The 13,237-nt window shown below is 41.2% G+C and overlaps 1 protein-coding gene across 1 annotated transcript in view; it reads right to left on the bottom strand.

Moving 5' to 3' along the window:
• The window catches only part of TRPC5 (transient receptor potential cation channel subfamily C member 5), a 69,260-nt gene that overhangs the window by 52,605 nt on the left and 3,418 nt on the right, over window positions 1-13,237 (bottom strand). The window lies entirely within an intron of this gene.

The raw sequence follows: 13,237 nt of genomic DNA on the forward strand, positions 1-13,237 counted from the left end.
GTCTGCTGTAAAAGTCAGTCACATCCCCATCTGAATGCTTTATATGTGAACCTGTTCTGAAATGGGTATTGGTTCATATACCAAAAGGCGGACTTTTGTAGGAAAAAAGGAAGACAAAAGGCCCAGGTAACTACACACAAAAAAAGGAAATTCTAGAAAAGAGTAAACACTGAATAGATTCCCATATCTATCATGATTTGCATTACGTATCTGCATTAGCAGGCCAAGAACCTGCTGACAGCAGGCCCTACACAAACCAAACCAAACCAAACACTGGTCTGCAGTTGAGCAAAGCTCTTCCTCACCTTTTCCCTACTGTTTTTATTTGAAAATACTTTTCAGTGGAAGGATACATTACATAACTGCCCTCAGAATAGATTTGGGGTTTTTTTTTAATGGGTTTGAAAAAATTTAAATGTAAAATTAATGAGCCATAGTCCACTACAAATAAGACACTCCAGGGTGTGCATTATTCAGCTACTTTTGCACTTCTCAAAAGATGAGCTTAATGCACACCCTGTTGTGTCTTATTACTATATGCAGAGTGCAAAATTAGACCAAAATGCTCTTACATCCCAAGCACGCAGTGTGTTTCCATTTGCAGCACAGGCAGCTCTCTTTGTTGTGTGTTAATCATTACTCAAGCATACTGTACTTCGTGTGCCCACCACTCTTGCCCTGGCAGTTGGCATCCTGCTGCTCAAGGGGTGATTGCTGGTTTTGGTGAACAGTAGGCCTGCTTCCCCTTGCAAATGCCAAAGGTGTTTCAGAGAAACTGTTGTCAAAGAGTCCTAATGACAGGAAACATTACTCAGTCTAAAAATCCAAAAGTAAAGCAGCGATAAAGTAGCATGAAGTAACCAGTTAGAAATCCTTCTGTAGGATATACCTAAGACTCGTTGTAAGACGGTGTACCTCTAACCACTGAATCTGAGTTCCCTAGGAGTTAAGTGCTTCTATAGCACTAAAGAGCTAAAGACTCCTGGGCTGTAGTTGATTGATAAACCTCTACATAACCCAGCCGACAGCAGGACAGAGCCTGTTCACAATACACAACACTCTCGCAAAGGTCGGCAGCACACTGAGATGCAGGGTCGTTTACAGGAGCGGGGCTCACTGGGTGGCTAGAGGTATTTTTGGGAATAATACAAGTCTGCTACCCTGGATGCGGCACATGAGGAGTTAAACCTCTGGCAGCCTACAGACACACAGGTGTAAAGAGGCTTTGCTAACAAGGCTGGTCCCTACAGAGGCAGCCAGGAGGGAGCCTATAAATATGGCTCATGGGGGAGAAGAGAGAATGGTAGTGAGGATTTGCTGTGGGTCATGGAGGGCTTGGTGTCTCTTAGCAAGGTTGGATAAATGTATTTTAAGATATCTAGTAACAAACAGCTGAAAGCAGCTCTCTTGGTAAGGTCTTTGACTTTCTTTTCCTTTGCTTAGCTTGTTTAGGTAGTTTGTTAAATGTCAAGAGAAAGGTGCAGGGTTTTCTTTTTTCTCTCTCTTAGAAGAATTTTTTTTAAAGCCCTGATGCTTGAATAACTGCATTTATCTTTCTTCACCTCCTTTTTCAGTCAGTCACTGGCTGCTTTATTCACAGCCTTTGCCTCAAAGGAAGAATGCTTTCCCCCTCTATCACGCCTATTACTGTCAAGTTTAATCTTGTTTTTCTATATGGAAGTTATTGTACCCAGGGCTGTGAAAAGGACTTTCAGCTTTACACAGATGAGGTATTCATGTTGTTCAGAATATGAAATGGGCACTTGCAGACAAGGTAGTAATGTTACAGGTGGGGATAGTGCTAATCTTGTCTGCTTCTGTTTGCTCCTGAGGTTTTCTAAATCTGGATGTAGGGCTCTCAAAATGGCTGTCCCAAGGTTTGGGATCATATCAGGGGTATCTATCAAGTGATCTCTCATCCCTTATTCTGGCTTATATCACAAGCCCTCACCCCAAAAATGAAGCACTACTTTGTTAGGTCTCGGGCAGCTGCAGTGTGGAAGGCATGTTTTCCTGGGCAGCATGCAGCACTTTAATTAAGGGATAAGAAGCGAAATGGTGGTGCACAGACATAGAGGCTCCCTGGGGTCTGGGAGCAGATCAGTGTAAGGCCTCAAATCACAGGAGCTGAGGCTTATTTCTGATTATAGCTGAGCAGCAAAACAAACACCAAAACACAGAACAGGAATACTGTGAATGATGGCTGCTGTGACTTCTCTCTTTTCTATGCCTGGCCGATCCAAAGACCATGCATTGGCTAAAAATTATATGTCTTGTGGTGACTATTTTTGTTGTCTTCTTGCATGGTGTTTTGATAACGTGCATCTTGACGAACAAACTGTCTTGTTTTAAAGGTGGGGCTATGCAAAGCAAGCCTTTGCTCTGAAGGCTGTATTCTATGTATTATCACTGGAGGGGCAGCAGGGATTACAACAATGCATTGTAATTGCTGATGTTCCTCCTGCGCTACTCTGACAGGTTGAGTTCATGTTTAGATCAGCTTCTTCTACGTCTTGGGTTAACTTACAGTGATGGAAGCAGAAGAGGAATAAATTATTCTACCCCAAGGGTTCTGCTAAGCTCTTCCAAGGTTATTTTCATTAAGTGACCTGAATAACAAATTCTTTTCCATTAACCTCATCACCTGACACAAGCTGTTAAGCCAAGTCCTTCAGAACCTTATTGTCACTACTTACATAGGAGCATGTGCCTTGTCTGTATTTCATCTTGGTAATGTTCGCTTAAGAAATTAACGCTACCATTAACAACAAGTGATTGAATGCTTGTTACCATCTTTCTAGACTTAATCCTTCTAAAGGTAGGCTGCTTACCACTGTACCACTGCTTCTCTGAACAATACTGCAGTGAGTGAAAGATCTCCTTTATTTAAAAAGGCAGGGGGGAGAAACAAGCTTAATTTATTAGAGGAGAAGAAAATGGAGGATTAGCTCACATAAAAGCACTGTTCAGTATAGCTAAGCTCTCCTCTGAATGGAAAAACAAGTTTTCCAGTAGATAGTGTACTGCTGGAAAGAAGCTCTGGATAGGAAGAGCAGGAATAGCTGCTTATGTTAGTAGCTAGTACAGTGTAAGAGGAGCAGAACTACAGAGCAAAAAAAGCCCCTGGCACTGAAGACCTGATGGCCTTGTTGTAGGTCTTTTAGGAGTTTTACTTTGGACTTAATCGAGTCTGGTATCTGAGTGCCCTTGGAGCATGTCCTCTGGTTTAGCGTTGTGTAAAAGAAATCCAGCTCAAGTGCTCTGAGACCGCTCAGCAATGTGAACCCAAGAGCAGTAAATGGGGAGGTTAAGGAGATACACCTCAAAAGCGTGCTCCTCAACCAAACTAAAAGACTAATATGAATGCATCTTTTGCCTTTTACGGACCATGGAAGCTAATATCCAGGTTTAAACACCGGAAGATTTCAAAGCAAGCTATAGTGTTTCTGCAGCATCCGTCATCTGTCTATGCATATAAAAAAGGACAACTAGGTGAAAAAAAAGCTGTTCTGCAGCAAAGGAATTTGCCAGTCAAGTGCAAAATCTTGAACTCTGAGGAAAGAGCCTGGCTCTGTCTAATGACTATTTGGGCGTGGTTTTCTGTTTCTCTCTCTGCGTCTTATGCTTTTCTGCTCCTCTGTATTGACAGTCCTCCTGATTATGGTCTGGTAACCCTACCAGACACTAGTCTCCCTTCACGTTCAGGTCTCTCCTCAGTGTTCACCTTTACTGGTGCTCACAGCTGCAGTCTCCCCAGATAACCCTTCAGTGCTTCAGACCTGAACTGAAAAGAGAATATTGAGAAAGTAAAGCAAAGCCTAACCACAAAAATCCTATACTTTCTTAGTTTTGTTAATCTCTAATTGTAAGCTTCTTGGGTCAGAGACAGTCTAAATATGCATCCTGTCTGGCATTGAGAATGCTGCCACTTCTGTTTGAAAATAACTAATAATACTTTTACCTGTTACAGGTGGGATTACCACACTTCCAAGCCATCTTCATTCCATAAACTAGCATCTCACCTGGGCCGGTGTAATAAATTGTAAGTATAACCATGACAAACTGTAAATATATTAATCTGCATTATTTTCACCTTGCATAACTTTTTGATACAACTATATGTTATAAAAGATTTTCTAATTGCCAAAACATTGTTTTACTAAACAGAAAACCCTCATGCAACCTCAATGGAAAACTTCAAATGTAACACTTCTAGAAATGGAAGCTTGGGTAACTTATTGAGCAAGGATTTCCTGTTTCTAGTTTGTTTTTCTGCATGCAGCCCTATGGGGGAAGTGCATATGCCATCCACAAGCATGGTAACAGGCACAGCCAATTTCTGTAATTCTAAAAAGGAGATTTTGTACTACATCAATTTAGCACAAGGCTCAGTGGTCAAAGGAGCTTTAGCAGTGACTGTGATTTTGTTCAGAATCGCAGTCCTGTGGTACTTCTAGCTGCAGCTCTATAAATAGAGAATGAGAGACAGAGTCAGTGTTGCTAGACTGCAGATCGGCCATGTCACCCACAAAAGGGTCTTAAAAAAATACATATTGTGACTGGCATGACCAATTGAATCCTGCTCCTTGCCTAAACCCATAAACAAATTTTTTCACCGACAGAACCCCATGGGCATTTATTTCCTTATGTGGGACTCTGGAAAAATGTTACATTTAAGCATTCATTTTAAGTGATGCAGTGATGCCGCTTCCAATAACTGAATATCTTAATCAGAGATGCCTTGAGAGACATCTTGTATCAGAGTGATGACAGTATCTATATTAATACGGAGGTTGGTTTTTCTCTAAAGAGCAATTCATTGAATGAAATGATGTAATTTGGTTAATGAAATATAATGAACAACACAAACTGATAACACAAAAGTAATGTACTTTAAGGGCTTTTGTACTGGTTATGAACAAGTTCATAACTTTGGCATAAAGCACATGTGGTTGTAGATGTACTTTTGGGCAAGCTCTGCTGTTGTTATTGAAGTATTCCAGTTATTTCAATACAACTGTCCCAGAGTATCCAGCTGAAAAAAAGGCTCCTTCTGGTCTAAAATCTGCACAGTGACTTACATACCTGTAAAGCCAAATAAAGTCTCTTCTCTGTTTTGCAGTATCAGTCTGAGGGGCAAATTGGTACCTTTTAGTGCCTTGTAGTAAGCCAAATGCTGATACAAGGTTACTAGATGGTACATATTAACACTGAAATCAGTATCTTAGAATAAAAAATAGTAGGCTATAATGCATTACTACTGAAATAATGTGAAAAATTAGATTTGTGATACTCGTATAACCAAACTTCTTTGCAACCAATAAACAAAAGCAAAATATGTTAATCCAGGTATATCTGCTCTAGATTCTTCAAGTTTTAATTTGGCTTCTTATCCATGTGTTTAAAAATGGAGGTAGACTCAAGGGATTAGTTTTCAGAGCTAAACTGAAACCTAATGCATTTGACAGTGGCAGAACTGCATCAGAGCTTGTTCTGTTCAGCCATGTGTTTAGGAAATGCAGCACAGCCAGAAAGATTGTCAGAAGATGTCACCATTTGTGATTGATGCTACATAATAACTTCTCTTTTGCTGGAAATTAAAAAAGAGGAATTCAGAGAGAAGCCTTCAGAAGGAAAGGATTTTGCAAATATGCATTTAAATGGCCTATGGCAACTTATTCCAGACAGAGCACTCGCCTCTAAGCCACTCTCCCTTTCTGATGCGGGTGGAAGAAATAAGATGAGGCACTTGATGAAATGAAGAAAGAGTGCAGTCAGTGTGGAGTTTATTCTCCAAGTCACAGAGGGATGCTGTTAAAAAGTTAGCTTGTGTTTGAACCTCTTGTATTTAAATGAAGTGCAGTCCTGAGGTCTGCTTTGCCCTGAATTCCTGTGTCTTGCTCCAGCTAAGAACTACTGAATCCAGCAGGAAGAGGGGCTAGCGAGCGCTTACCGTTGTTTAGAGAAATAAGACCAGTGTTGTGCCATGAGCAATTGCACCCTCTCCTGGTTATGACTTTTCATCTGTGTAAGAATGGTTGAGAAGTTCATTGTAGTCACAACTTACATGTTATGTCACATTATGTCTATGGTATGACCAACTATCAAATGAATCTTGGTTCTATCGTACGCTTACGTGGCCTGGGGCTAGCTGAATAATGACACTTGTCCAGTTAAAACACGGGACAAAAGTTTGGGACTGTTACAAATCCAGACATTAATGAAGCTGCTAGATAAAAAGTGGCATAAGTGACACCAGAACCTGGCTCACAGCATGTTATGGGTCCACCAAAGCCTTGCCAAAATGCAGAGATTCCCCAGCTGCTTGCTAGATCTGTTTCCTGAGACCCTCTGATACCAACTCAGGTATAAGTCTAGTATTGCTGACATGAGAGTAAATGGAGTTGTCTCCTGAAGTTTGGATAGGCAGACTAGTTCATATATGCCTGAAGCTGTGTTTTTTCCCCATTTGGAAACATAAAATGCTGTTTGTTCATTTTTTCACCTTTCTTCATTACCATTTTAAGAGTTACTGTGTGATAGGAGCAGCTGTTTTGGGTAAAAATAAAGACTAAACCCTAACAATTTTTAATGTTGTTTTTAAGTTTGGAAATTAATTTTGTTAAAGAGTTTACTTAATCCAGTCCTGTAAATTTCTTAACTACACCAAAGGCCTTGGCACATCGCTGCACCTTAGATATTTTTTCATTTTACGGATAACCTTTCCCCTGACCCCAAGCATGCTGAAACAAAGACAGTCCATGGGTAGCTGGAAATTTGCAGGCTCTGCCTTCACGGTAATCTTTGTTTTATTATGGCTACTCTTTTTCTAATATTTTCCAGGATTTATTCTGGGAGGGAAGAGTTGTCCAGCTTTTTAATTTATTTTATCTGGTCTCTGTATTTTCTATTCTTAGTGGTAACAAGGACAAGATGTGCTAATATAGGCTAATAATCATGCTATCTATAGCCTTTTATGTAATCTTTGTACATAAAATGTCCCTATTTTCTGTAATTTATTACTGTGTGCAGACGAGAGATGTTTCATTAAGTTTAGGTGAGGTAATATTGCTAACAGGCCTTGAAAAGGGAGGGCTTTTTGCTTGGGAGAGGTGGGGTTGTGTTCCTATTCAATCACACTCCTTTAAAAAAAAAAAAAAGAAAAGAATCAGATTCGATCGTAAGACAACATCACAGAGAGGAGCGAGTGCCTGCATCTGGTGCCAGCCCAGCGCTGTATGATGTTGCACAAAACACATCTTGATGCTCACAAAGCAGGCGGCTGCGTTTCTCCCCATTTTGACTATTAAGCTGTGCTTTTGGCATTGTTGTTATACTAACCAAGAAGACTGTGGCTTCTGAAAAGACCCCAGAGTTTGCAATAGCAAAGAAATGACAACCTAGACAGGCGGCAGGGTCTCATATGAGGATAAAATCTGTGTGGTTGTGATCTCCCTTTATTACTGCTTAGGCAGTGACTTCCTTTGTTATTTCTAATGCTAGGTAGTTCAAAACATCTAGCTAATGATATGCTCCTCATGCTTCAGAGACTGCCTCTCACTCATCATCTGTCTGCCTGAAGAGTATTTAAGTGGAGCACACAAGCCCTCTCTTGCTGCCATGAATTAAGTACCAACGATGCACGTGACAGCCTCTTGCAGGCTTGAGCGGTTTTCCAACATGTTCTCCCAAGGCAATGACAGAGCAGAGACCTTGGATTACAGTGTTCCCTTGCTGTAACAATGCGGAGATGAGCAGGGAGAATATTGTTCTCAGTCAATGCCTTTTTGATTCCTCCCTGCCCCTTGTTGCCACCAAAAGACTGCCCATCACAGGGATAAACAAGCCATACAGGTGCCATTCGACTTTGGAAACCCAAGCACAGCTCTATTCAACAGCCAGATAAGGACTAGGGGACTCCTACGAAACTGTCCTGCAGTTCTTTCCAGATCCCAGAGCTGTGTTTTGGAGGAGCCTGTAATTTGTTACATTCAATTTCCCCATACAAAGAAGCTTCCCTTGGAAAATGCATTGCAACTATTGCACCAGGCAGACTCTCCTGCATATTTGTATCAGTGAATCTAGACAGCCATGTCAAAAGCCCCTTCTGGGTTTCAGAAGGCATAGAGACCAGAGGCAAAACCATGTGTTGTGTGACGTCAGGGGGCTGATGTAAGGGAGCAGCTAATGCTGTAATTGGGGCTTATGAGCAAAGGGTGGTGAGTAAACTAGGCACATTCATGGATGCTGGGTAGGTAATGAAATATGGTTTTTTGAAACTTAACACCTTAATCAATAGATCTATAGAGACCAAAAGTTTCCTTGTGTAGGAACACAAACAGGATTATTTTTTCCTACAAATAGTTTGTTACAGGCAGTCCAGCCAGCTGAATCCCATGCACCCATCATTCCTGACTGAAAATATACTGTACGATGTGCCAAATGCAGGAAAGTGCTAAGATCACTCCCACAAGTTAATAAAGATAATTCCCTGGGAAGCATCTTGTATAACAGCACATTCCTGACTTCTCCACCTGTCTATATGTTAAATTACAAGCACGACATGTTTGTGCATGCTGTGATGCAGTTCTTGGCCTGATCCCACCAGCTCTCCTAGGAACTAATAACAGACTTTATGTTGGCCCAGGAGAAGGAGCCAGTGACTTCTTTGCCCCTGTCAGATGTGTGGTAGCTGGCACTGCAGCCTGTGAGCCCTAGCCCAGATGCTACTCATTAGGTCTATGCGATATATCACCTGAGTTGTTCCTTTTGCCTCACACCTCCTCATAGATTTAAGATTATTTGGGGAGGAAGGCAGTGGGGAGGGAGGAAAGAAATTCCCAGTTAAATGTAATCATTAACTGAAGTAGTCTTTGATTTCTCTGTTGTTTAGTTTAATTAGATGGAATTCATTTCAAAAGCAGCCACCAATGTCAAAGGCATGTTAACTATAGCTGTGAATTATTACTGCATCAATAAAAATAATGAAAAGCTTGGATGCTAGCAGAGCCATTAGGCTTTGGAGCAGTAACAGCTAGTTTTCTGTTTTCAGACACAATCTTTCTTCCTTATTGTGCCTTTCAAATATTTTCACACTGAGAACTTGTGGCCAGTTTTTCTCAACTGCTTCTATTCTTCAGAACCTGCTCTTGCTCTGAGTGTATCTAACCAGGTTCAGCCTTCCATTTTCACTTTGGACCTCTCATATTAACATGGAAATGGCTGGTTTGAGTCATACCAAAGAGCACAGCATCCGTACTGAGTCACACCAATCAGCCTGTTACAGTGCTCAATAGCAAGAACTCAATGAGAACAGGTCATGCCTATAGACTTCCTTGATACAGATGCCCAGGTTTCAGCAACACCTTCCTGAACTAGCTGAACGTTTTGAACTCAAGGAAGAACACAAATACTGCTGGTGTGCAGTGGTTAACACTGCAGAAGGGCTACACAGATCCGCTTGCACTTTGGGCTTGCTTTGATCACTCTGTTGTACTTCACACCTTTGTAACACTCCATGCTTGCTGGCTCTGGCCTTGTCTGTGATATTCCAGAAAAAGACAGTGCATAAACCCAGAATATCTATTACCACCATGTAAGCAAGACTTCGTTGTTCAGCCTGTATGTGAGTGATCTCCCTACATCCATCCTCAGCTTATAGGTTAGGAGCTAGTGCTGCAAGCCTTAGCAATTTTAGCTGGGAAGTCCACAAGTCTTTCCTTCACCTCTAAAAGAAACATAAACCTTTTACTGAAGGAGAAACTGATAATGTTTCTCACAGCTACAAACCCCAGATCCTCTGGTCCTGCCACAGGGTACCTCTGTGCACTTTGCCTGCAGGTAAGACAGATCCACAATAACCACTTCAGCCAAGGGCGTGAGGAACACCAGCTGCTTCTAAAACTCTTCTCTTTCTAATTGCCTGCAGAATCTAGCTTTTATGTCATGAGATATCTGACAACAGACCTGCTTCCTTTGACTTAAAAAGTCCTGTCAGTGATGGCACAGGGCTGACAATGCTAGCAGTGAGCTTGAACATCTAATAAGTATCAGCAAGTCTGCAGAAATCAAGGGCCATTGGTGGTAAGAGCTGAAGTTTGCACTGGGCTCTGCATACAGGACAAAGAACCCTATGTGAGTAGGAAAATTAAGCTAAACCACATTGTATCAAGAAAGCTACTGGATTTGGGCAAGAATAAAATGGTTTAACACAACATATAATTTCAGGTTCACAAAAGATTGTCTCTAGGCTGTTGATCTATGATATTTACACAAAGATTAAGGCAGATTTTCACTCATCAGCTCATCTGAAACAGGATTTTTGAGGTCAAATTTTAAGTTCACTAATACTATCAAGTGCAGCAACCTTCTACCAGCAGGTATCTGAGGATTAGCAACTAAGACTGAAAACTTGCTTTTTATTCTCTATAGTTTCCTTTTCACAACCATATTTTTCCAGGGTTTATTTCTGTAAAGCTCCTTCTTTTGGAAGACATATGGATAGGTATCTGTTGAGATCTCATTGATTCAGAAGGCCTTTGGACCGTCGAAACAAACTGAATCACAGTCATAAATACTGAGATCCTTTTTCTTTTTATTCTCAGTATTGAGGAATTGCATTTGTAGTCCCATCTGTGAACCAGATTAATTTGGAGCCATCTGCCATGAGCAAATTGCTAATTTTGGTAGATACCAGAGAGATGCTAGTATCATCCTTATGTAAACATTTGATGTCAGCTCTGATTGTTGTGAAGAAAACAGCTACCCGTAAAGGTGCTTATGGCTACACCGTGAATGTGTAGTAATTCAGATGACTGATTACAGCTTCTTAAAGAACGGAAGGAGGGCTCAGCAGTCAGCACAGACTGTGTCTGGTGCACTGCAAACATCCACCGTAGCAAGGCAAAAAACGATGCGAGATCTGTGCAAACTGCGAGCGCTACCCTGTGAGCTGTGATGCATGTTTAGTGGAGAACCAGGACCACTTCGCACAATTCACATAAGAGGCTATTAAGAAAATCCCCCTGAAGACCTCATCTGGAGTCAAGGGGAAAATTTGTACTGATTTCAGTGGGCTCCAAAATGTCTGGAAATACAACTATTACTAATGATAAATTGAAAGTGAACCAAATATGTAGAAAAATGTGATTTTTCAGACATATATTTCCTCCTCTTTGCTGCTGCAGTTTAGGTGCAGACTCCAGCCTGGCTGAAAACATAACCCACTGTATTGATGTTTGTATAGTAAAAAAAATTTCTGATACAACTTTTAGGAAAAAATCTGCCAAAACTCAAAGATCAAATAAGTTGGGAGACAGAAGATTTAACCGGAAAAGAGAATTTGTTCAACAGGCTTCATATATACATGCCCTTGCTCCTATGGTATTACTGAATAAAAAAAATGAAAGCAGTAATTTCAAATTCGCTGTTAATTCCAACCCCATAGGACCCCACCAGATCTCTGGTTTTGACGTGTACCTATAGAATAGTACAAAAAGTCTTGTTTTGCATTGTATGTTTTGGACCTGTCCTGTGCACAGACAACTTTGCAGTTTAACATTCCTACCCTAATAGAGATGAGCCACCTGATTCAATAAGCCTGGGCCAAAGTCAATACTGCATCTGTATGTGCTGATTTTTACCATTTCTAACCTAGCCCCAGTCTTTCTGATGATTATTCAGTGGTTTGTCATCTTATTTAAATAACATGACACTCATCATGTGGAAGACCTGAGTATGGATTGCCATGCCAAGCAGTCTGCAGTACACGTATACTACTCTTCTGCCACTATGCAGTACACGATCAGCCTCTTCACTGTCCTGAAAAGCAAACAATAACTATCAAAGCACCAGATTAGGCTCACTTTTATTTCCTGGAGAATACATATTCACTGACTACAAATCTCTGCAGGAAAAGCAACACTTGCATACCCTCCAGGTTCCATGAATATTAGTTTGTTTTGTTGTTCCTCTTAATATTCATGAATAGGCTGCTTGCTTTCCAAATGTCTGTCATCTATTTGGGGAAAAACAAACTATCCTATGCTTTAAGTGACCAATCAGCAATACAAAGTGACTGGCCAAAGCGAACTATGGTTTAAAAAAAAAAGCTCGGAGGATTAATTGGAGTAAGTTACGTAACATTTGGAAATACCAAGTGAACTTGTAAAAATCACAGAACTAGAAAAGCTCTTTTGTTACTTAATCTATTTTGAGTGGATAATTGAATTTTCCTTTATTTCCCTGAGAATTCAGCTCTTAGTGCTGTGCCAGGTTCAGATGTCCCATTGAGGTCAGCAAAGCTCCTACCTAGGCTGCGGTGGGTTGGCAGGGCTGTCGCAGCCTGCAGCTCCACATGCTCTGTACACAGGCATCTTCCATCGCACTCTGGACCACACTTGCACACTGACAGTGAAAAAAAAGTGAGAGTGCACCTCAGAGTGTGGTGTGGCATATTTGAGGAGAGGTTAGCTCTGATCTGAAGAAGAGATTGGGTCCTTTAAAGCCTGGGCTTTACGCTTTGCTGGGAGTGAAGCGCACCAGCACATCTCTATGGTCTTCCCATGGTAGCAAAAGTAAGATGCTTGCACCATGATGACTCTCTCAGTGAACCCAAATTCTGCCATAGGTGACAGTATCTTTCAAAACAGCTGTAACTTTATTAGCCATAGAGTTATTCTGGCTGTAATTGGTGAAGTCTTCTCCCCAGGTTTATCAAGACACTCACGGAGCAGTACACAAAACCATGGCTGTAAGTTGTCAGGACCGGGCAGAACAGATTTCAGGAGAAATGTTAAGTTCTTAAAATAGCCCGTGAACCTTGCTTGGAGGTAAACCTAAAAGGAAATAAATCTGCTTGGACATATCACTGTTCAGCATACTCATCTATCGCGTGCTTTGTAGCAGCCTTTAGAGAGAGGTGTTCATGCTGCTGGCTCTCATACGCTCCACATGTAAACAGAGTAATTTCTTCCTCTCCCGAGACACCCCTTACACACACGGCTGCAGTGCGGGAGAAGTGTGTTGTTATAGTTACTGGCTATGACTTACCCCTGCCATTGTCATGGTATTTTCAGTAAATGGCGCTTAAACAGCAGTCTAGCAAAGGTTTGCAGAATAATGACTGCCTGCGTTCACTTAATAACAGGACACAAGCGTCTCTGCCGCCCAATCTCTTCATCCATTTCTCCCTGTCCCTTACATCGTGAATGAGATCCTGATTCTCTTACATAAGGAA

Source organism: Mycteria americana, chromosome 10 (assembly GCF_035582795.1).
Source record: "Mycteria americana isolate JAX WOST 10 ecotype Jacksonville Zoo and Gardens chromosome 10, USCA_MyAme_1.0, whole genome shotgun sequence".
Taxonomy (NCBI): Eukaryota; Metazoa; Chordata; class Aves; order Ciconiiformes; family Ciconiidae; genus Mycteria; species Mycteria americana.